Here is a 21729-nt window from a genome sequence, read left to right as displayed (position 1 = left end):
GCATGAATTTTGTGCACCAGGCCCTAGTTATAAATAATGCTGCTTTGAACATAGGGGTGCATACATTCTTTCTGACTGGTGTTTCAGGATTCTTAGGATATAGTCCCAGAAGTGGGATCGGTGGGTCAAATGGCAGTTCCATTTTTAATTTTTGGAGGAACCTCCACAGTGGCTGTATCAACCTGCATTCCCACCAGCAGTGCACTAGGGTTCCCCTTTCTCCACATTCTCTCCAGCACTTCTTGTTGTTGCTTTATTCATGGTAGCCATTCTGGCAGGTACTTTTAATTTGAATTTCTCTGATGATTAGTAACATTGAGCATTTTTTCATACGTCTATTGGCCATCCATATATCCTTTTTGGAGAAATGTCTATTCAGGCCCTTTGCCCATTTCTAAATTGGATTGTTTGTCTTCCTTTTGTTGAGATGTATGAGTTCTTTATATATTTTGGAAATTAACCCTGGTGTCTTGGCATACATGTTCTCTCATACAGTGTGCTCCCCATGTTGATGATAGTTTCTTCTGCTGTGCAGAATCTTTTTAGTTTAATGTAGTCCACTTGTTTATTTCTTCCTTTGTTTCTCTTGCCCTAGGAGATGTATCAGCAAAAATTCTGCTACCTGAGACGTCTGAGATTTTACTGCCTATATTTTCTTCTAAGATATTTATAGTTTTGTGACTTACGTTTAAATCTTTTGTCCATTTTGAGTTAATTCTTGTGTATGGTATAAGTTGGTGGTCTAGTTTCAATTTTTAAAAATTGCAACAGTTTTTTTGACTCCAATGATAATCATTATGTAAGCAACACTGGCTTGAGTTGTTTTCTCGGGCCAGTGCAAGCGCTGGTGGAGGCTGGCTTCTTGAGTTCAGGGAGTCCCACAGGCTGGAGGGCTGGGGGGCTCCTTTTTAAGTCCTGAGGCTGATAATTAAAAACGGAACTGCCGTTTGGCCCAGCAATCCCACTTCTGGGAGGGTCATGTGGTTTGACTGTAACAGACAATTAGTTTTGGGAATTCAGGCATGAGTGCATGTGCTGGCCACGGAGTTATTAGCCATTCTGCCTTGCCTGGGGCATGCTCCCACTTTGACTTATAAGAATAACAGACTAGAACATTCTCAGAGAAGGGGAAAGGAGAACGGGCTTGTGTTCAACCAGAGGGGGGCTGGGAGATCCCTTCGGAAAGGCTTTTGGCAGGATCCAGGCCTGAGGAACACTCTGCATGTGTGACTCGCTCATTTTTCCTCCACAAAATCTGAGCTGCTGGTGAGGCCAAGGACAGGGGTGAGCAGCCTCCTTGTCCTGGGCCAGGCCTGCAGCTTGTCCAGCTCGTGGGTGAGCAGGTGCTTTGAGACAAATACGTCCAGAAAATTCCTCCTCCGAAGCAGCTTTTATTTGTTGATACTGGGATGGCCTGTGGAGCATGGTTTCTAGATAGGCTGAGGCTGGGTGGGGGCAGAAGAAGCTGTGGGCTCTGTTTCTTTCTGTGGGTAGTGTCCCTACAGCCAGCTGTCTCCCACTCTCAGCACTCCGGGGAGGTCCATCTGAAGGGCCAGTCCTTCCTGTCTCCTCTGTCTGACCAGTAATGAATCTCTTTCTCTCTCTTTTTCCTTTCCAATGATTGGGTGGTTGGAATCAAAGAGGCCCTCCGGTGACTCAGGCGTTTCCCATTGCCCTATTCCAGCATCCTCTACTCTTAGCGCTGAGAGTTTTTCACGTCCTATTTGGAACTGATAGGAAACCCTTTCATTGTTTCGCTACATGGATATTAGCACTGATGAAGGAAGCGTTCCATCAGATAATTGGCTGCTGCAGTGAATCGGCTTCCAACATGAGTGCGCCCAGAGTCAACGTGTCGCCACCCCGCAGTGACCCTCAGACTTGCAGCCCCAGGGCACCCTCAGCCAGGACGGGCAAGGGCTCTGCCCGCTGAGAGACACAGGGGTCCAGGCTGAGTCTGACTCCTGTCCCCACCGCCCTTGCCAATCCCCCTAACATTTAAAATGGGCCCTCTTCTCTGAGAGAGAGAGAGAGAGCGAGAGAGTTAGAGAGAGAGATATAAAGGGAGAGAGGACAACATTGGAAATGGAAACTGCCCTTTCTTGAGTGCCCACAATGGGCCAGGACTCTGCTCGGCCACCTCAGACATTTCCTCACTTCTCCTCTCCCGCTCAGTACTGGCCATGGTCTGGCTGAGATAATGATGCTGGTGGGAAAGCAATCTGTTCTCTAATCCCCAAAATTCTACCCAAAAGGGTGTGCCCAGGCTATCTTACCCTGAGGTAAACAAAAAAAATCTTGTTTAATAATAATAATAATAATAAAAAATCTCACCCACTCCCAGTGTGACTTCGGCTTGACTTTATTTATTTGTTTTAACATGGTGGAACATACATAATATAGAATTTGCCATCTTAACCATGTGAAGGTGTTCAGTTTGTGGCACTACTCAGTACATTCACACTGTTGTGCCATCATCACCACTTTCCATCTCCAGACTCTTTCATCTTCCCACACTGGAAGTCTGTGCCCATTAAACGCTAACTCCCATGCCCTCCCGCCCCCAGCCCCCAACAAACACCATTCCACTTTCTGTCTCTATGAACTGGACTATTTAGGGGCTTCCTATAAGTGGAGTCATTTAGTATTTGTCCTATTATGACTGGCTTATTTTGCTTAGCAGAGTGTCTTCAAGGTGTCACGATTTCCTTTGTAAGGCTGAATACTATTCCATTGTACGTGTAGACCACATTTTGTTTATCATTCATCGTTTGATGGACACTTGAGTTGCTTCAGCTTTTGGCTATTTTGTGACGTTGGATTTATTTTAACATTATATACATTTGTGTACACCCAAAACTAAGAATCTGCACTATCTCCTTCCACAGCAATAAAACCAAAATAAATGTGCAAAATAAATACCATAAAAATGATAACACTAATGAAACTTAAATGAACAACATAAACGTACATCAGTGGATGAGGTTGTCTTACAGAGACCTTATTAAACCAGGAAGAGGGTGCTGGTGATCTTGGTACAGAACTCTGTGGAATCTGGCACATTCTTTAACCACTGTGACGACACAAATTTCCTACATTTTTCTCTATTTGACCTATTGCAAATCCTTAGTTTATATATCACATACAAATGCTGTTTGCCCTTCTCTTGTCACAAAAGCATCCTTTCCATCTTCTGCCCACCTTTGTTCTTTCCTTAGTGTCCTATGGCCGTTAGAGGAGTACCTGATGGCTGTCAGGTGATGACGGACTGAATGCTGGTACTGGAATTCTGTGATTACCCTTGGTTAGAAGGAAGCCATGCAAATGATTATGGAAAATGACTTCCCATAGTTAAAAGCTCTTGGTGAACTAGCAGAGTCTGGAAACCATGCCCGTGGGCCCCAGTTTGACAAAAACTGGTTTAGCCTCTGTTCGGGCTGCTTCTATCTGACTGTGATGTTAGCTGTTGCTTGAAGTTACCATCTAGTCTCCCAGGGTTTCAGCAGGCTTCCAGGCTGTCTGGCTGACTGAAGGCAGCCTCCTATCCTATTTCAAAATCCTGAGTCTCTTTGAGACTTCTATTTAGTTATTGCTTCTCTACTTTTTTTTTTTTTCTTCTCTACCTAAAAAAAATATTTTATTGATTTTTTACAGAGAGGAAGAGAGGGGGATAGAGAGTTAGAAACATCGATGAGAGAGAATCATCGATTAGCTGCCTCTTGCACACCCCCTATTGGGGATGTGCTCGTACCAACGTACATGCCCTTGACTGGAATCGAACCTGGGACCTTTCAGTCCGCAGGCCGACGCTCTGTCCACTGAGTTAAACCAGTTTCAGCTGCTTCTCTACTTTTAATGGTCAGTTCTTTGCTGGGCAAGAGATGAGAGAAATCTACTCTTTAGATTAGGGGTGTCGAACTCAATCAGAGAAGGGGCCAAAATCTAAAATCCAGCCTAAATCGCGGGCCAAATGGTTTACTGAACAGTCATAAACTGACAATGTCATAAACTGACAGCGGAGTGCAGTGATGACAGCGCGGTGCGGGCCACATTGCAAGGCCTGGCGGGCTGGATTTGGCCCGCGGGCCTTGTGTTTGACACATGTGCTTTAGATCATAGACTCTGCTCATGCCCTGTGCATTTGGACCTCTTCTTCCCCCATATCTTTCTTCTTTTCTCCCCCAGGCATGGACCTTGTGGAACTTTGATTATTTTTAATGATACAAGTCGCCATTTATTGAACACCTACTATGTGTCACAGGCTCAAGCCACGTTCTTGGCATACATTGCCTCTTTGAGTCATCGGGGCCATCCAGGAAGGGCTGTGGTGTCCCCACTTTTCACATGGGACATTCATCAACGTCAGGTAGATTTGCCCAGGACCACACATGCAGAAAGTGGCAAAGCCGGGCCTGACCGACTTCTCTAGGACTCCATACTATCCCCACCAGTGGGAGCGATTCTTTGGGTCAGATTTTTGGGCCATCACTGTCTGGCTCGATCAGTAGGAGAGAGCTGGCGTGGGAGCCAGTTCCCAGGCCTACCTGCCCCAGCGTGGAAAGTGAGCCGTACCCTTCCAGGCCAGCACTTTCTCAGGCAGCTGGCATTGAAGGTGAGCAGACATCTTTCCCCTGACATCAGTTTTCCCTGCATGTGTAGTGTCTGCGTCTATAGTATAACCTGACCAAACCTATTCTTTCTCACTGTAAATCCCTGGTGGTCCATCTGGGTGAGATGGTAAACAACGCTTTGAGGGAGGGGCACACAGGCCACCCACAGCCACTCATAACATTGTGTATGTGGGAAAGTGGTTTCACCATTCAAACAACAGCCTTATAAAGGAATGTTAGGAACACAATTAGTTTATAAATTGGGAACTTCCTGTCTTTGCTAGGGTGGGGGGGGGGGGATGGGCACAATAGCCAGTTTCAAACGCTGAATGAGATAATACACACAAAGGCATGCAGCACAGTGATTAGTGCACTGGACCCACTCAGAAAAGCAGTCGCTGTTAAATTCGTATTGTTATTGTTATTTCACACGAAGGCAACATCTGAGTGGCTCAGAATGGCAGGACTGGGACCAGTGAGTTAATTACAGGTGGTACATTTCTCCTAAAATAAAGGCTTCCTGGATCCATCAAAGCTGTTCAAAATTGGTAGTGATCCCCCCCTATCGTTGAGAGTGTGCAAGCAGAGGTGGTTGAAGAAGAGAATGTACAGGACGAAAGGAGGCTTAGGCCACAGGTCCTCTGAGGTTCCACCCAAATGTCAGGTTCTAGCCTCTCTCACTCTCCCCTGCAGACTCTGGGTTGAGTCATACTGACTCTCCACCTCAGCTAGCACACACCTCTGCTTTCTTCTGCAAAATGCTTCGTGGCACCGTCGGGGGACTTGCCTAGGTAGCAGAGCGAGGAATTCGGGGCCAGCACATTCTGCGTTTCAATACTGGCTTTGTCTCTGTTCAGGAGTTTAACCCTAGGCTCGGTACTTAGATTTTCCATTCCTGTCAAATGGAACTGGCAGTACCAATCAGCTGAGGTGGTTGAGAGGATGAAATGAGATAAAATATGTAAAAGTGTGCAGTTTGGAACATGACTCCAGTTATGTCACTCACTGGTTGAGAAAGTCACAATCCCTCTGAGTGTCACTATCTAAATTCTGAGTGTCTGTGTCTTCAACTCTGAAATTGGGGGATGATACCTAGCACAAGGTCATGGTCATTGTGACACTGGCAGCCACTATGAGAAATACCTGGCATAGGGCAGGCCCTTGACAAATGAGTATTCCAGGCTTAGCCAAATCCTCCCCATGTGCAATTAAACCTTCCTCAATTTTCCTTTTCTGCTAACAGCTAACATTTACTGAACACTTACTATGTGGCAGGCATAGTTCTAAATGACTTACATATAATAATTCCTATGACTTTCACCACAACGCTGTGGATGGGCAGTGTATTATCTCTGTAACATGGAGGAGGGGAGAGACTCTTGGAGAGGTGAATAGCTTGCCCAGAGTCACACAACTGGTTAAATGGCAGAGCCAAGGTTGGAATCCAGGTCTCTCTGACTGCAGTGGTCTTGCTCAAGAGAGAATCAGCCTGTAGACTTGCAGTTTGCTTGGCTGCATCCCCGTTGCAGGTGGCACCAGGATATTGGGCTTCAGTCTGCCTGGGAATGGAAGGTACCCACTGGCTCAGGAAGAATTTGAAACCTCCTCTTTATTCTTGTCAGCAGCATGCCCTAAATCTCTGCAGACCTTGGGAAGTCCATTCCCCAACTCCACACCCACAGATCAGGGTACGAGAGCCCTGGACAATGCACATTGGTGTGACCAAGAAGCAAGAGAGTGGCAGGAAGTTAAGAGGCAGCAGTTCTACCCTGGCCCATCTTCCAATGGCTGTGACTTTGGACACGTTGGCTAAGCTCTCTGAATTCCCCCTTCCTCCTTTTTTAACACGAGGGTCACTGGAGATCTCCCAATAGCTTCCAATACCACATTTCTCGGATTGTTAGGACAAGAACTAGTATTTATATTGGTGGGAACGTGGGTTAGGGCAATACAGTCAAGAATAGAGACCTTGAATGAGGTTGAATGTAAAGAACTGGCTAAGACATTGACTAAGATTTCTCCTGAGATCCTAGAGTTTCAACTGCAAGTAAATTGTTCCCTTGGGTGAGAACTAAGGGGTGAGGATAGTGGGCAAATGGGTTGAACTTAGGCCTAGGGTGTCAGGAAGAGGAGGTGCTGACCAGGGGCTGTGCACGGGTCTCCAGAATCTATATCAATCCTTCCCTCTTATATTTTGAGACAGAGGCTTGGCAACCAAACCTTCTATAGTGATGCTGTCCTAACCTGTGGCTTGGTTTTTCACCTTTGCCTTTCATTTAGGTGCATTGCCTGCCGTGAGGATATGCTGTCAGTCAGGGGCAGTGCTGTTTCCATCTGGCCTCCAGGCTCAGGGGCTTAATGGTAGCTGTGGTTTGCTGGAATCTGTGTGGAAACAGAATTCTGCCTTAGCATTGTGGCTGGGAGTTGACAACTCTGTTCTTAATACTGTTTGCCTTTAAGAGTTCTAAATAGCAATTCTCATCAACTGGGGATATTAAATCACAGAAAAGAATGCTTTGAGAACTAAAATAAGGTACTTTTTCTTCTGTGGAATAGGAAGTCATGGATTTTTCCTTTAAAAAATAAGGTAAGAGATTTGATTTTTGTAAAGATGACTTAGTGAGTTATGCCAACCTGGGAAGCAAGTCTCAGGAGGTTTCATAAAAATGAAATAATATAGATATGTTCCCTGTCCACAATACAATTTAGAAATAATGACTTAAAAGATAACTTAAAAAAGCTACTTAAAATATGAAATGTTATACATGTATTACGGAGATACATATGTGACTAAAATTTTATCAGTGTGTACAGTAGAGAAGTTTAGAGTATTTGCAATACTAAACTAGGACATCCTAAAACAACTTAAAGATTATAGAGAAATATTTGAGTGTGTAACTTCCAATCTGACAAAAATTCCAGATGTTAACTAAGCATGAGTTTCTAAGAGAAATTTTATCAAAAAGAAGAAGCATATTCTATAAGTTGCTGAGAAAGGTAAGAGTGTATTAATATGTGTATTTTATCATTTCTTCTTGACTGTTTCGGCTGTTGTTTCTTCTGGTTTTCATTCATGTGAACTTGTCTCTGTCTCATTAAAAAAACTGAAGAAAAAGGAGGAACAAGGTAAAAATGAATCAGCCTGGGGTCAGATCATCATCTTTTCAAAACTTTCTCTTCTCTGGTCTCTCAATTTAAAAAAGTATTAAGCAATACTAAATAAAAACAAAAACCCTGAAAGCCAAAGGAAAAAACATGATTGCAATTCAAAATATATTTCGAATGGATGATATTTAAAGTACTACATATAAAAATCTGTGACCTTGACACGTGTGGCTCAGTTGGTTAGGCTTTGTCCCAAGCACTACCCTGTTTCCCCGAAAATAAGACAGTGTCTTATATTAATTTTTGCTCCCAAAGATGCGCTAGGTCTTATTTTCAGGGGATGTCTTATTTTTCCATGAAGAAGAATATGGTACACATTTATTGTTAAATGAAAATAAAGGAAATTTATTACCTGTATACGGTACGGTAGTACGGTAGTTGTCAACACAAACCAGACAAACTGTGAATCCTACAGTATCAAGAATTTACTCATTTATTCAATGACAATCATGTCATCATCTTCTGGAACATCATTATAACAATCCAATTCCTGAATTTCCTGGTGAATTTCTTGTGACTCCATTTCTTTCAGAATCAGTGGACCAAATCTCTCATGTTTAGCCTAAGGGGGCCTTATGTTCGGGGGGATGCCTTATATTTCACTCAGAAGGAAACCTGTAAGTAGGTCTTATTTTCGGAGGATGTCTTATTTTCGGGGAAACACAGTAAAAGCTTGCCCATTTGATTCCCAGTCAGGGCACATTTGATTCCCAGTTGCAGGCTCGATCCAGGGGGTGTGCAAGAGGCAGCCGAACTATGTTCCACTCTCACATCGATGTTTCTCTCTCTCTCCCCCTCTCTCTTCCTCTCTCTCTAAAATTCAATTAATAAAAAACATGTGGAATGCAGTAAAAGTCATACTTGAGGGAAAGTCATAGCCTTAACACATGTACTAGGAAAAAGGAAAGGTTGAAAATAAATGAATTAAGCAGTTGTTTGTTTTTCACTCTCTTGTCTTTAAAGTGCATTGGGAGAGCTTGGCTTTACAAACAGGTAAACTTGTTTATATCAAGTTTAACATTTTTGTGTGGTAAAATGTTATATACATCACCACAGAAGTCCTCATCTAATCTCACATGTCAACAGCATTTAATATGGTTGATCACTTGTCCATTCTTCTAATTCTTTCTTGTTACTCTTTCTTCACTTGGTTTCGAGGCAGTGGTGAGCAGGAGCCAGCTCATATCAGTTTGTGAGAGCTGAACGTGTGCCAACAACCTGTTCAGTAACATCAGATGGCGTCTTGAAATGGACCATGGAAATTGGAGAACAATACAAATCAGTGCATCTACTTCTCATCTATCTACCTATTCATTCATCAGCGGATCACCAGTCATCTATCTATCCACCTACCTACCTACCTTCAGTCTTGGCATCCCCCTGGAGCACCACTCTCTCCTGCTTCTCCTCACCTTCACTGGCTGCTCACTGCCCAGAGCTGAGTTCTTCTCTGGAATGCTAAACTTCAGAGTGCCCCAGGACACAGTCCCCAGGCCTGGTCTCCTCCATCTACTCATTCTCTTGGTGACCTCACCTGGTCTGATGTCTTTAAGCACCATCTGCACACTGAGGACTTCCAAATGGATTATCTCCTGTCCTAATTTCTCCCCTGGCTCCAGACTCATACATCCCACTGCTGACTCTACACTTTGGGGCAGATTATATTTGCAGTGTCCATTTAGACAGCGAGGTGGAGGTGGGGTGACTCTCCTGAGTGACGGCTTTCCAGAACAATGGGAAGGAGGCGTTGCTGTCAACCAGGATAGGAAATCTGAGGGAGAAACAGATTAGAAAGGGAGGAGAGTGAAGAGCCTGCCACCAAGAGCTATTAAAATAGGTTTAGGAAGAATTAAGTTTTTCAGAACATGAAAGATGAACGGATGGAAAGAGTACCCTGAGATATGGGAGAGAAAGTTTCGGTGGTATGTCACTGGGCATGGATATTATTGGTTTAACCATGTTTCAGCATAAGATCATAAAATGATAGTGACATAAAAGCTTTTTCTTAAAATACTTTCATTTAAAAAAATGAGTCAATTGAAAAGATAAATAGTAAGTAGATGATAACACAAGTGCTAGACAAAGGAACACTGTGAAGCTGCTATGGGAGTGACTGATGTTTGAGAACGTTATGATGCAGGAATCAAACATGTCAAAACCGGAAGGCAGAAGGGTGGTGGAAGCTGACTAAAATCACCATCCATGCGCAACCTCTGTTCCCTGGGTATCCTCCTCTGTGGAGGCTGGAAAATCGAATGCTTCTGCAGACTCCACTATAGCCAGAAGTGGCATGTGCCTGTTTTTGCCTCTGACATATTAGCAGATATCGGCAAGGGGTGGCTTTGAGGAAGGCCTTTGAACACCATTTTGGATTTCTCCTTTAGTGAGAAAAGTAAAATCCCTATTTGTTCACTGAAAATTTTTTGTTTGTTTTTTGTGACTGAACACAATCCCAACGGTCCCCCAGGCTGTCATACACTTAGCTTCCGTCATGGTCTTCCCAAAACACAGGCGTGATCGTGTCCCTCTTCTGCTCGAGATCCTTCCCTTGGGAGATACCGTTTTCCTCCCTCAGACCAGCAACACACAAAAAGATGGCGCATACCCCGTGCTTGTGAACAGTGTAGGGACACAATTCACAGCTCCCCCCCGTGGATGATGATGCACATTCCTGCAGGACTCTGGGAGACTAATGGGCACTAGCTCTCCGAGTTAACGATGTTCATCGCCTTCTTGCCTGCAATCCAGTTGTCGGTGGGAATTAGGCTCTTCCGTGGGACAGTGAGAAAAGCATTTCTTGGGCCCATGCACAGAAGACTGAGGTGTGGCAAGGTTTATTCTGTGATGCAAAATCAAAGGGGTTCCCCTTCTGGGTTCCCAAAGGCCCATCTCTGTTTTAATCAAGGCCAGTGTCCTGTGTTTCTGCTTCATGTTTCAGCATAGTCCTTTGGAGCTCATGGTCTGCAGGCCCACGTTGCTGCTAGACCTGCATGGTTGTGTGCTCCTGGGTGAGAGAGAACAGGCAAGTGAACCTGCGAGTGGCGAGGGTGTGTGAGTGTTTGTGTGTGTATGTGTGTGTGTGTGTGGTGGTGGGGGGAGGGAGGAGTAAGGGACAGGAGCAAGAGGGACTCTTTGCTCCACTGGGGTTTTAACCAGGAACTTTAAAAAAAAACAACCCAATTAATTTTCCAAGCTTTCCCGGGCTTCTGATGGGTCCCCTCCTTAGTCAGAGATCCCTTTCCTAGATTAGATGGACAGGCCTCTATGGTCAAGCACCTCCCCTGGACCATTTTGACTTCCATTGCGCATGTGTGGCTCCGCCCCCCAGTCCTGTTTGGGAGGCGGGCCGGCTCCCTCCACGGGGGAAGGGAGGATGGTTAAGCTGTAGCTTCCTGGTGGAGCAAACATCTCATGCTTCCAGCCCGTTTGGCTCAACAATGTCCGATTCCTTTTGCTTCCTTCGTATTAATATTTAGCTAACTACGGTAACAATGCCGCCGAGTCGACAGCGCCCCGTCCTCCATCCCCTGGCCCCAGCCCCGGGATGCACCGCGCAGGGAGGCTGCGGCCGGCCTGGCGGAGGCCGGGCTCTGTGACCGGTGGCGGTGGGTCTCCACGCAGTTGCCCCGGGTTGCAGCTGGCCCTGCTGGAAAGCAATAAAGAGCTCGCTCGCCTGCCACAGCCCAGCGGCAGGAAGCATTCCAGGAGCACCTGTTTCCTGAAGGCTCTGTCGGGCTCCCGGGCACCATCTGGGCGCTGCCCCACATGTTGTTTGCATTAGGAGTTTAGCAAAACAATTCAACTTTGATTAATCGCTTTTTAATTTTTTTCAGGCGCGCCCTGAAGTCTCACCCCCGTCCCACTCCCTCTTTCCTTCTAGCTCGACTGAGGAGTTCTCTAGACTGCCACACACACACATAAAGCATTCACACATGCACACACTCACCTATACATGCAGTCACCCCATGCCTGCCCCTACACACATTTACCCATACACCTCACACAGCCATACACACATACACTCACCACATACACACACTCACCACATACATTCATGTATATACACACTTACCACACACTCAGACATAACACCACACATTCAGACATACATCACACACACCGCCACACACACATAAACACACATAATGCACGCACACACACCACTCACATATGCACACACTTACCTATATAAACACTCACTTGCACCCACACATCTACTCATACACTCACACATGCACCCACTACACACATTCACAAACACATACACATTCACACTCACTCACATATACACACTCTCACATGCAAACACACATCTACACACAGGCACAGTTACAAGTCACATACTCAACACACACTCACATATGCGTATCCACACATACTCCGCATACACACATTCACACACATTTCTCTTACAACCTACTTTCTTCTTAGAGGCGGGACCTTACCCCTTGAGGTTGGCGGGGAAGGGTCAGCTTAAGGCACCAGTGGGCCTAAGAAGGTGGCCTGTGGAGCAGGGTTTGTAAGCACAGACCCCGGAGTCAGGCTCCAGTCACATCCTGCTACTCGTTCATCTGCCAGGCTTCCGTCTCCTCCTCTGCTAGAGTGAGAATGCTGCTGCCACCAGCACCTTCAAACAGGGGAAATGCTTAGGAAAGCGCCTAGCACAGGGTAAACGCTGTATGTGTTTGTTTAAAAAAATCCCAACAAATCAAAGTAATGCCAAATTCAGTACTGATATTAACACAATTTCCCTCCACGTTTTTCTGATTGCATAATTATGAATCATTTCCCTGAAGTTTAATGTTTTTCCTCTCGTGGCTGTCCTCGCCTGGTTGCACCTATGTGGGAAACAGGTCTCCTTTAAGCAGAGGGAGCTGCAGCACAGAGAGGGTAAGTCTCATTCCTGATGCACTCAGCCTGCTGGAGCCTGGGCAGGTCTGCAGAGTTTTGTGAACGAAAAGGGGCCACATACCAAACCTGATCAACTCGGGGGAGGCCTGCGTGGAGGCCTTACGAACTCAGAGACCTCAGTAACCACATAGGATGGTCTGAAATGGAAACCTTTTAACTAAAAGCAGTTAACTAAAATCCTAGGCTAGGATTTTCCCTGACAAAAGTCAGTCTTTACCTTAACTGAGCCTATTGTCTTTTTTGCATCTACGATAATATACCTTTGGAATGTCAAGGTAACTTCCCTTTTCCCAGACACAACCACTGCACCAGCGCACAGACAGCAAGTCCCCTCATTATTATTGTTAGAATGTTCATTGTTGACTGTTAATGCCCTGGTACCCACCTATGTAAAAGATGTCTATGTCTATCATTTTACTTAAAAATATATTTTTTATTGATTTCAGAGAGGAAGGGGGAGGAAGAGAGAGATAGAAACATCAATGATGAGAGAAAATCATTGATAGGCTGCCTCCTGCACATCCTATACTGGGGATTGAGCCCTCTACCTAGGCATGTACCAAAACCAGGAATCAAACCATGACCTCCTGGTTCATAGGTCAACACTCAACCATTGAGCCACACTGGCCAGGCTCACATTTTATTTTTTTTATCAAATCCCAGCAGTTTTCCTGATTTGCTTTCTCCTGCCTCCCTAATCTACTCGTATTACTAAAGGATTTTTTTTGATTGTGATGTATAAAATAAACTGCAAGAACTGCCATTCAACATTTTTCTCAATCCGTTGAGATTCTGCTTCCCAGCAATTGTCATCAGTTTGGCTCAAATAAGCTCATAAAAATTCTCTGCAGGTTTGACTGTTTCATATGTTGACAGTTCCCATTGTTAACTGTCCAGGGAATGTCTCTTCTCCCCCCCCCCGCCCAGTGCCCAGCAGGTTGCCCTGTGGAGGCTGGGCCCTGGCAGTTGGGGTTGGGTCTTGGTGAGGGGAAGCAGGTTGGGTGGTCTCTGTGGTAGACAGTGGCCTACACTGTGTACAACGAAGCCCACCGGCTAGAGTTACCACAGCCCGTCCAGCCGGACGAGGCCTAATTTCCAGGTTGCTCAAGGGCAAGTGGCCCAGGAGGGGCTCTGGCGCCGGCGGGTGGAGGGTGCCTGGAAGAGGGCAGGCGGCTCTGTGGGGCAGTGGCCGGCCCCGTGGCTGGTGGAGGCTCTCCCAGGCCTTGTTTTGGTCTGCTGCCCTGGCCGCCGCACAGGCCTGATGGCCCTAGCAGGTCTGCCGTCTGAGAACAAAGCGTCCTGCAGGAATTCCGGCCGGGTAATATGATGCATTGTGGAGCTGGGCAACCTGCCAGGTCAACCCACCCAGCCCCACCCCACTGTTGCTCACAGTTTGGAAGCTCAGAAGTCACCACCGGCACTTAAGATGGCAAGGACCCCCTTAGCGGGCCCACCTCCGAAATTCCACAGCTGCTTTGATGCTCACCTCACCTCTCCCCTTCCGGTCCTCAAAAGTGTTTGCCTCTGACCAGAGAGGGCAGTGGGAGGGGGGTGCTTCCTGGCCGGGCCTGACTGCTGGGCTGAGCAGAGACTCCCAGACTGTTGCAGCAGTGAAGATTTCCTTCCTGAAAAACACACCAGCCTCTGCTTTCTGTCCCTCTGTGTTTCTCTTCAGAGAAAGCCCGGGCGGCCTGTGCTCCTTATCCCCAGCTGTGGGCCCAGACCACCTGGACAGCCAGCCCCAGGGACACAGGGGAGTCTGCAGTCACTGGGGGCAGGTGACCTGTCCTTGGTGAGGTCAGGCTGCAGGACCCTGGCTCTCACACAGGCAGGGCAGCCACCCGTGAGTTAGAAAGCAGCAGTTCCTTCCTCTGGGTGCCCCCACCGCCAGGCAGGCCTGCTGAGGCTGACTCAGAGTCCAGAGCAAGTTTCTTACGCTCCTGAGCCCCCGTTTTCTTATCTGTATCTGAGAATCTCTTTTCCTCACCAGCTCATCTACTGTGACTGCAAATCCTGTCAGCTCAGCTCTACCTTCACAAAGCCTCCAGAAGCTGGCCCCTTGGTCCCAGCCTGCCCTGAGCCACCGAACCCCTGTCTAGGCTCCTTTTGCCCCCAAACAACCTCTTCTCTGCATGGCAGGCAGCAGGAACCTATTCAAACCAACGCCACCCCTTTGCTCAAAATCCTCCCAAGGCTCCCAAGTCATTCAAAAGGAAGTCCTCCCCTTCCTCTCTCCTTCCTCCAGCGTTGCCACCTGTTCCCCAGCGGCAATGGGGCAATGGCTCCCTCACACTCCTCCTCGCACCCGCCCCGCAGGCACACACCCGCCCCAGGCCTTTTGCAGTGGCTGTTCTTTCTTCCTGAAAGGCACTCACCTCAGGTCTGACCAAAGCTTTGCTTTCTTATGTCCTTTGAAGTTCTACTCGGAAGTCACCTTCTCCTTTTAAGCTCTCTGCTCTCCCCATCCCTGCTTCGCTGACTCCCAGGCGTTTCCCACCTGCATGGACGTGGCTTATTTAGCTGGAATGCCAGTGTGAAGGTGGAAGGTGGCAAGGCTTGCTGCTTGGATCACTGCTAAGTCACGACACCTAAGGACTAGTCCTTAGAGGGCGCCTCTAATAACTGCTGCTGGAGGGAGTGAAGGGCACCTGCCTTAGCAGGCTGTAATGAGAAGAGACAGAGGTAATGCTTGTCAAGTCCTCAGATGGTTCTGACATGGAGCAATGCTTGGTGGATGATACTTGTGAGTAGTAGTGGTAGTATTGTAGCTTTAAAAAACACATTTTTATTGATTTCAGGGAGGAAGGGAGAGGGAGAGATAGAAACATCAATGATGAGAGAGAATAATTGGTCGGCTGCCTCCTGCATGCCCATTACTGGGGATCGAGCCCATAACCTGGGCATGTGCCCTTGATCAGAATTGAACCTGGGGTCCTTTAGTCCACAGGCCGATGCTCTATCCACTGAGCCAAACCAGCTAGGGTAGTATTGTAGGCTCTTTGTTGGAAGTCCTTGATGGATCAGAAACCATTTCCTCTTTCTTTGATAACTCACCCCATTTTCCTCTGGGCCCCATCTGGCTCTGGAGTGGGCCACCTCAGTCATCGCTCGTCAGTGCCCTGCATTCCCTTGCCCATAGCAATGGGCTCAGAGATGGGTCTGATCCAAAGTCTACCAGAGCCATTCCTGTTTCTAAAGGCCTCAAGGCTGAGCAGAAGGAAGGGCTAGAACTGCTGCAACCATCTCTCCAACAGGAGGAGAGTGAAGCCATCAGAGAAGGTGGGTTGAGCTGAAAGAGCTGGGCAACAAGGATGGTGTTCAGAGCCCATTTAATATGAACCTGGCCCACACCTGGGTGTTTCAGCTACTTATGTCAATCATGCTCATTGTATTATAGTTAAGCCTGGGATGTTTAGAGGATATGGATTGCCAAGGTTAGTACTTGGGGATCCTGTGTTTGGGGCTGGCATGCAGGGGCATAGGGACAGGCCGGGGGATGAGAAATCACAGGCCACATGAAGGGGCTGCTTGGAGGTGCTCCCTCTCTTGTGTGAGAGGCCTGAGCTGGGCCCCTGGGCTGTTGCTGCACCATGCACCAGTCCTGTAGAAACCACCTGTTCTCGCCTCCATCATATTCAGCAAAGTTCTTCTTTGGGGGACACCTGCGGGAACAGTTTGGTTTCTGTGTGAGTTCGAGTGTGGGAGGAATGTGGGTAGATTGCCAGCTGCCCCCTCACTCCTCGATATCTGCTCTCCTCTTTCCATGGGCAGGGAGCTCGCAGCAAGGCCCATGCCCACTTTCTAAGGTTATATCCCCACATCCTTTCAGTTAGGTGAGGCCACACAGTTCTGAACCATTGTCTGTCCTCCCTCCACCATGCTGCCTGGAAAAGGGTCATGGGGATGGGCCATCATGCAGGGCTGATAGAGCAACAAGGCAGAGAAACCCAGGGGCTCCGACACCCTGGAGACATCATATCAGCCCTGAAGGGCTTATGCCCATACCAGTGGGGAGAGAGAAACAAACTATTGTATTGCCTATGCTACTCTTATTTTGGATTTCTGTTCTACAATTGAACTAAAAGAGGGAGGAGGCCCCTCCTAGGCCAGATATCATGAGGGACCACAGAAGTCAGAGGGGACCCCAGGGAGCAGCTCCTATCCAGTCCACCAGGGAATCCTGTGCCCGGGATCTTCCTAACCTGCGGCTAAACCTGAACCAATGAAAGCCCCGTTGGCCCCCAGCATTGTTCCCCTCTACCCCAAACACATTTCTGGCTGGAAGTGCAGTGGGACGGCTCCCTCTTCTGGACTGAGGCATGAGGAATGAGTGGTGGGGTCAGGCCCAGAGTAAGACCCCAGTGTTCCTAGTTACTACCCCTCCAAATTCACCCGCCTTCCCTCTGTCCACCGCCACCCTTCCTGGTGGCTCACTGAGGAGCTGCCCACGGAGGAGTTGCTCACCACCTCCACCTCCTGTTCTCAGCTCAGGAGTTCCCCTGCTCTCCCCAACCCACACGCACGTGCTGGGAAGTGCCAAGGATTCCTCATCTCTGAAAGGATAGGTCAGTTGTGTTGCTGCGGAGGGGAGGCCTGGCTGCCCTTTCAGAAACTCCCAGCTACTTCCTGCTTGGCTTCCTGCCAAAGCCCTTCCTGGAAACTGGGCCCACCCTGCCCCCAGCCCAGGGCGCCAATGTTTCCACTATTCAGAGGTGGTTCAGCCAGCCTTCCCTGGGCAGGCCCCCTCCTTTTACTCATGGCATTAAAAGTTTAAAAAGTAACTTAGGGATGGGAGGGAGAGCCCAGGCCATGGCCCTACCTTTAGCCTCATCTCTATTTCCACTTGATCCAGAGATTTTCAAAGAGGGCATGAAAGATGAAAGAAACAAATCTAAATTCCTCTTTAGATGTTTATCTAAAAATGCAATTAATAAAGCTTATTAGTACATAAAATGCTAATAAAATTGCAAAGTATGTAAGTTAAAAATAAATACATGGGGTCGAAGTGCTTGCTCAAAGGTTTTTACTGGTAAGGTGCATGATCAATACTTTGGTGGCCATCAGCTTAAGTCTACTACTGCCCAGCCCTATATCTTGATTCTGTGTTCCTCTGTGGGGGAGAGGGGACCTGGGCTCCAGGGAGGGAGAACAGACCAGAGGACCAGACTGTGAATATCAACGAAGGTCGGAGGGGCCTCTGGGAAGGAGGGGAATTGGCTGCTGGGGAATGGTCGTGGTATGTGTGTGCCTGCGTGTGTGTGTTCAGATCAAGAGAAGGCCGGGAAAGGCCACTAAGGGCAACAGAATGACTGGAATGAGGATTTGGGTGATTTTACTTTCTTACTTGATTAGAGAGGAACAAAGTTTATGCCTTGTAAAACAAACGGAACCCTCACTTGACCTTCACAATTTATTGGGTCCTACAGCGTCATATAATTGTATGTGACAGGAACCCAACTCAATGTCTTAAGGCAAAAAGAGAAACTATTGGCTTATGTAATTGAAAACTACTGATTTAGGAATGGCTGGCCCGTGGGCCTCTGTATTGGGTTCTCTCTCTGAAGGCTTTCTCCTTGTGCTATCCAGATAGTTCCAGTGGCTTCTGACTGATGGTTTACCAGCTTAGCAATTTCAGTGAAATGGCAACTTCTCTTTCCCATTAGTTCTAGAAAAATATTTACAAGGATAATTGACCATTGGTTCATATTGAGACATACACTCATCCCTGAACCAATCACAGTGACTCTGGCCTGGCATGCGTCACAAGATATACTCTTGGTGCCTGTGTGAAGGGTGATGTCAACTCCCCAATATATCCTAAGGGATTTTCCTTAGAAAGTTCTATTCTCTGAGGAAGAGAAAATAGAATTGGGGCAATGGCTTCCACATTTACATGGTTGACTTTAGGGATGTCTGGTTGTTGCAGCATAATTCCAACAATTACATATTTATTTTTTTTCTTCCCTTTTTATTGACTTTATTGGGGGTGACACTGGTTAACAAAATTATATAGGCTTCAGGTGCACAATTCTATAGCACATCACCTATACACTGTATTGTGTATTCACACCCCAAGTCAAGTCTCGTTCATCACTATTTATCCCCCTTATACCCTCCTCAACCACTTTCTTGGATAAGCTGCAAAATGCTATAGATACAAGCAGAAGAAGAATCCATGGTTATTTCTAAAACCTATCCAGGGAGCTCATTTCAATGGGAACATCTCCTGATTAAAATAGCCCAGAGGAAAGAATAGTCAACATACAGCCTTTCAAAATTCTGATGTCCCTATCACCAATGTATTATTTAAAGCTCTGATCAAGAACATGTCCTCTAGCCCAGCCAGCGTGGCTCAGTGGTTGAGCATCAACCTAAGAACCAGGCTCAATTCCTGGTCAGGCACATGTTTGGGTTGTGCGTTCAGTTCCCCAGAGGGGGACCTGCAGGAGGCAGCCAATCAATGTTTCTCTCTCATTGATGTTTCTAACTCTCTATCCCTCTCCCTTCTTCTGTAAAATCAATAAAGTATGTAAAAAAAAAAAAAAAAAGAAAAAAAAAAAAAGAACAATACCGAAGATCAATGAGACCAGGAGCTGGTTCTTTGAAAAGATAAACCTTTAACCAGACTCTTCAAGAAAACAAGAGAGATGACCCAAATAAATAAAATCAACTGACACCAAAGAATTATAAAAGATTGTAAGAAAATATTACAAACAACTATATGCCAACAAATGGGAAAATGTGAATGAAATAGATAAATTCCTAGAAATAGACAAATCCAGTTATGATCAGAGATTTCAACATACTTTTGTTATTAATTGATAGAGCAAATAAACAGAAAATGAACAATATGGTGCAGGGGTCAGCGAACAGATCAGCATCGTGTTTATCAACCAAGTCTCATTGGAATATAGCCACGCACATTTATGCACATATTGTTGATGACTGCCTTCATGATGTGATGGTGGAGATGAAGAGTTGCAATGAAGATGGTTTAGCCTGCAAGGCCAAAAATATTATCTGGTTCTTTACAGAAAAAATTTGCCAATTCCTGCTATAGAAGATTTGAACCACATTACCAACCAACTTGACCTAATTCATCTTTATAGAACATTTCACTCAATAACATCTGAATACACATTTTTCTCAAGTACACAGAGAATATTTGCCAAAACACATTGTATTTTGCATGATAACACAAGTCTTAATACATTTAAAAGGTTTCAAATCCTGCAAAATTCTCTTAACTCTGATTTTCTCTGACCACAATAGAATTAAATTAGAAGTTAATAACTAACTAAACAACACACTTCTACATAGTCAAAGAAGAAAATAAAAGGGAAAATGGAAAATATTTGAACAACAGAAATACAAATACAGCCGAAACTGGTTTGGCTCAGTGGATAGAGCATCAGCCTGTAGACTGAAAGGTGCCGGGTTCGATTCCAGTCAAGGGCATGTACCTGGGTTGCGGGCACATCCCCAGTAGGGGGTGTGCAAGAGGCAGCTGATCGATGATTCTCTCTCATCGATGTTTCTAACTCTCTATCCCTCTCCTTTCCTCTCTGTAAAAAATCAATAAAATATATTTAAAAAAAAAATACAAATACAACATCTCAAAGTCGTATTTGAGGCATGTAGATCAAGTGGGGTTTTCTGGCTGCCTGTGTATTTTATTTTAGGGACACCATGATCAATTAGCCATCATGAACGATTTCTGTGGCTCCAGCCATCCCAATTACTGCTCTGGCCCAGCTGCCCATCTTATCTATGGTGGTTAGGTGCCACCACCCATACTCTCCTGCTTCCTTGAATCAGTTAACTTCCCCAAAATGAGTGGGTGAAACACCAACCTTTCGTTTTGCTCAGCTGAGTAGTTCTTGTGGTCTTGGTGGGTTCACTGAGCTCTTTCATGTGTCTGTAGTCAGCGAGTGGCTGATGAGCTAGGACAGACAGCCTTACTCACTCACATACCAGGCAATTGGCTGGCTGTTGGCCAGAGTGACAGGAACAAGGGAGCCAGCCACAAGACTCTCATCATCCAGCAGGCTAGACTGGACTTTTTCTTTCCTTTTAAAAAAATAATGATTTTACTTTTATCTTTATTGTTGAAAGTATTACAGATGTACCCTCTTCCCCTCTTAACCCCCTCCTTTCTGCTCCTGCCCCCTCCCCAGGCTTTCACAGCACTATTGCTTGTGTCCATGAGTTATGCATATATGTATATATGTTCTCTGGTTAATTTCTTTCCACCCTGCCACTATCTCCCCTCTGAGATTTATCAATCTGATGCACACTTCATTGTCTCTATCTATTTTGTTTGTCAGTTTATTTTGTTCATTAGAATCCACATATAAGTGAGATCATGTGATATTTGTCTTTCACTGACTGGCTTATTTCATTTAGCATAATAATCTCCAGGTCCCTCCATGTTGTCTCAAAGGGTAATAGATCCTTCTTTTTTTATTGCTGCATAGTATTCCATTGTGTAAATGTACCACAGTTTTTTTACCCACTTATCTACTGATGGGCACTTGGGCTGTTCCAGATCTTAGCCATTACAAATAATGCTGCCATGAGCAAGTCCCTACCAACCCTCTCCTGATGACAGCATCTCATCTTCATCTACACAGCCACAGCCCCTTGACCTTTCAAAATTTCATTTACTTCTCCCAAGCCCCAGGCCCTGCTAGTGTTTCTCACTCTAACACTTTGAGTATATACAGATAGATACCTAGAAGTCAAGAGCAAGTGTCCTAGAGCCAAACTGCCCAAGTCTGAATTCAGCTCACACATCTACTATATTAACTACAAAGTGTAAAATGGTAGATGTAAATCCAGTTATATCAATAGTAACATTAAATGTAAATGAATAAGCAATCTAGTAAAAGGCCGAGGTTATCAGATTAAATTGAAAAAAGCTCTAAATCCATACTGGCTAATGAAGACACACTTTACATTAAAAGATACAGATAAATTGAAAGTAAAATGATAAAAAACAGATATATTATGCAGACAGCAACCACAAGAAATCTGGACTTGC

Source organism: Pipistrellus hanaki (assembly GCF_964339955.1).
Source record: "Pipistrellus hanaki genome assembly, chromosome: 6".
NCBI lineage: Eukaryota > Metazoa > Chordata > Mammalia > Chiroptera > Vespertilionidae > Pipistrellus > Pipistrellus hanaki.
Note: the sequence above shows the minus strand (reverse complement) of the source record.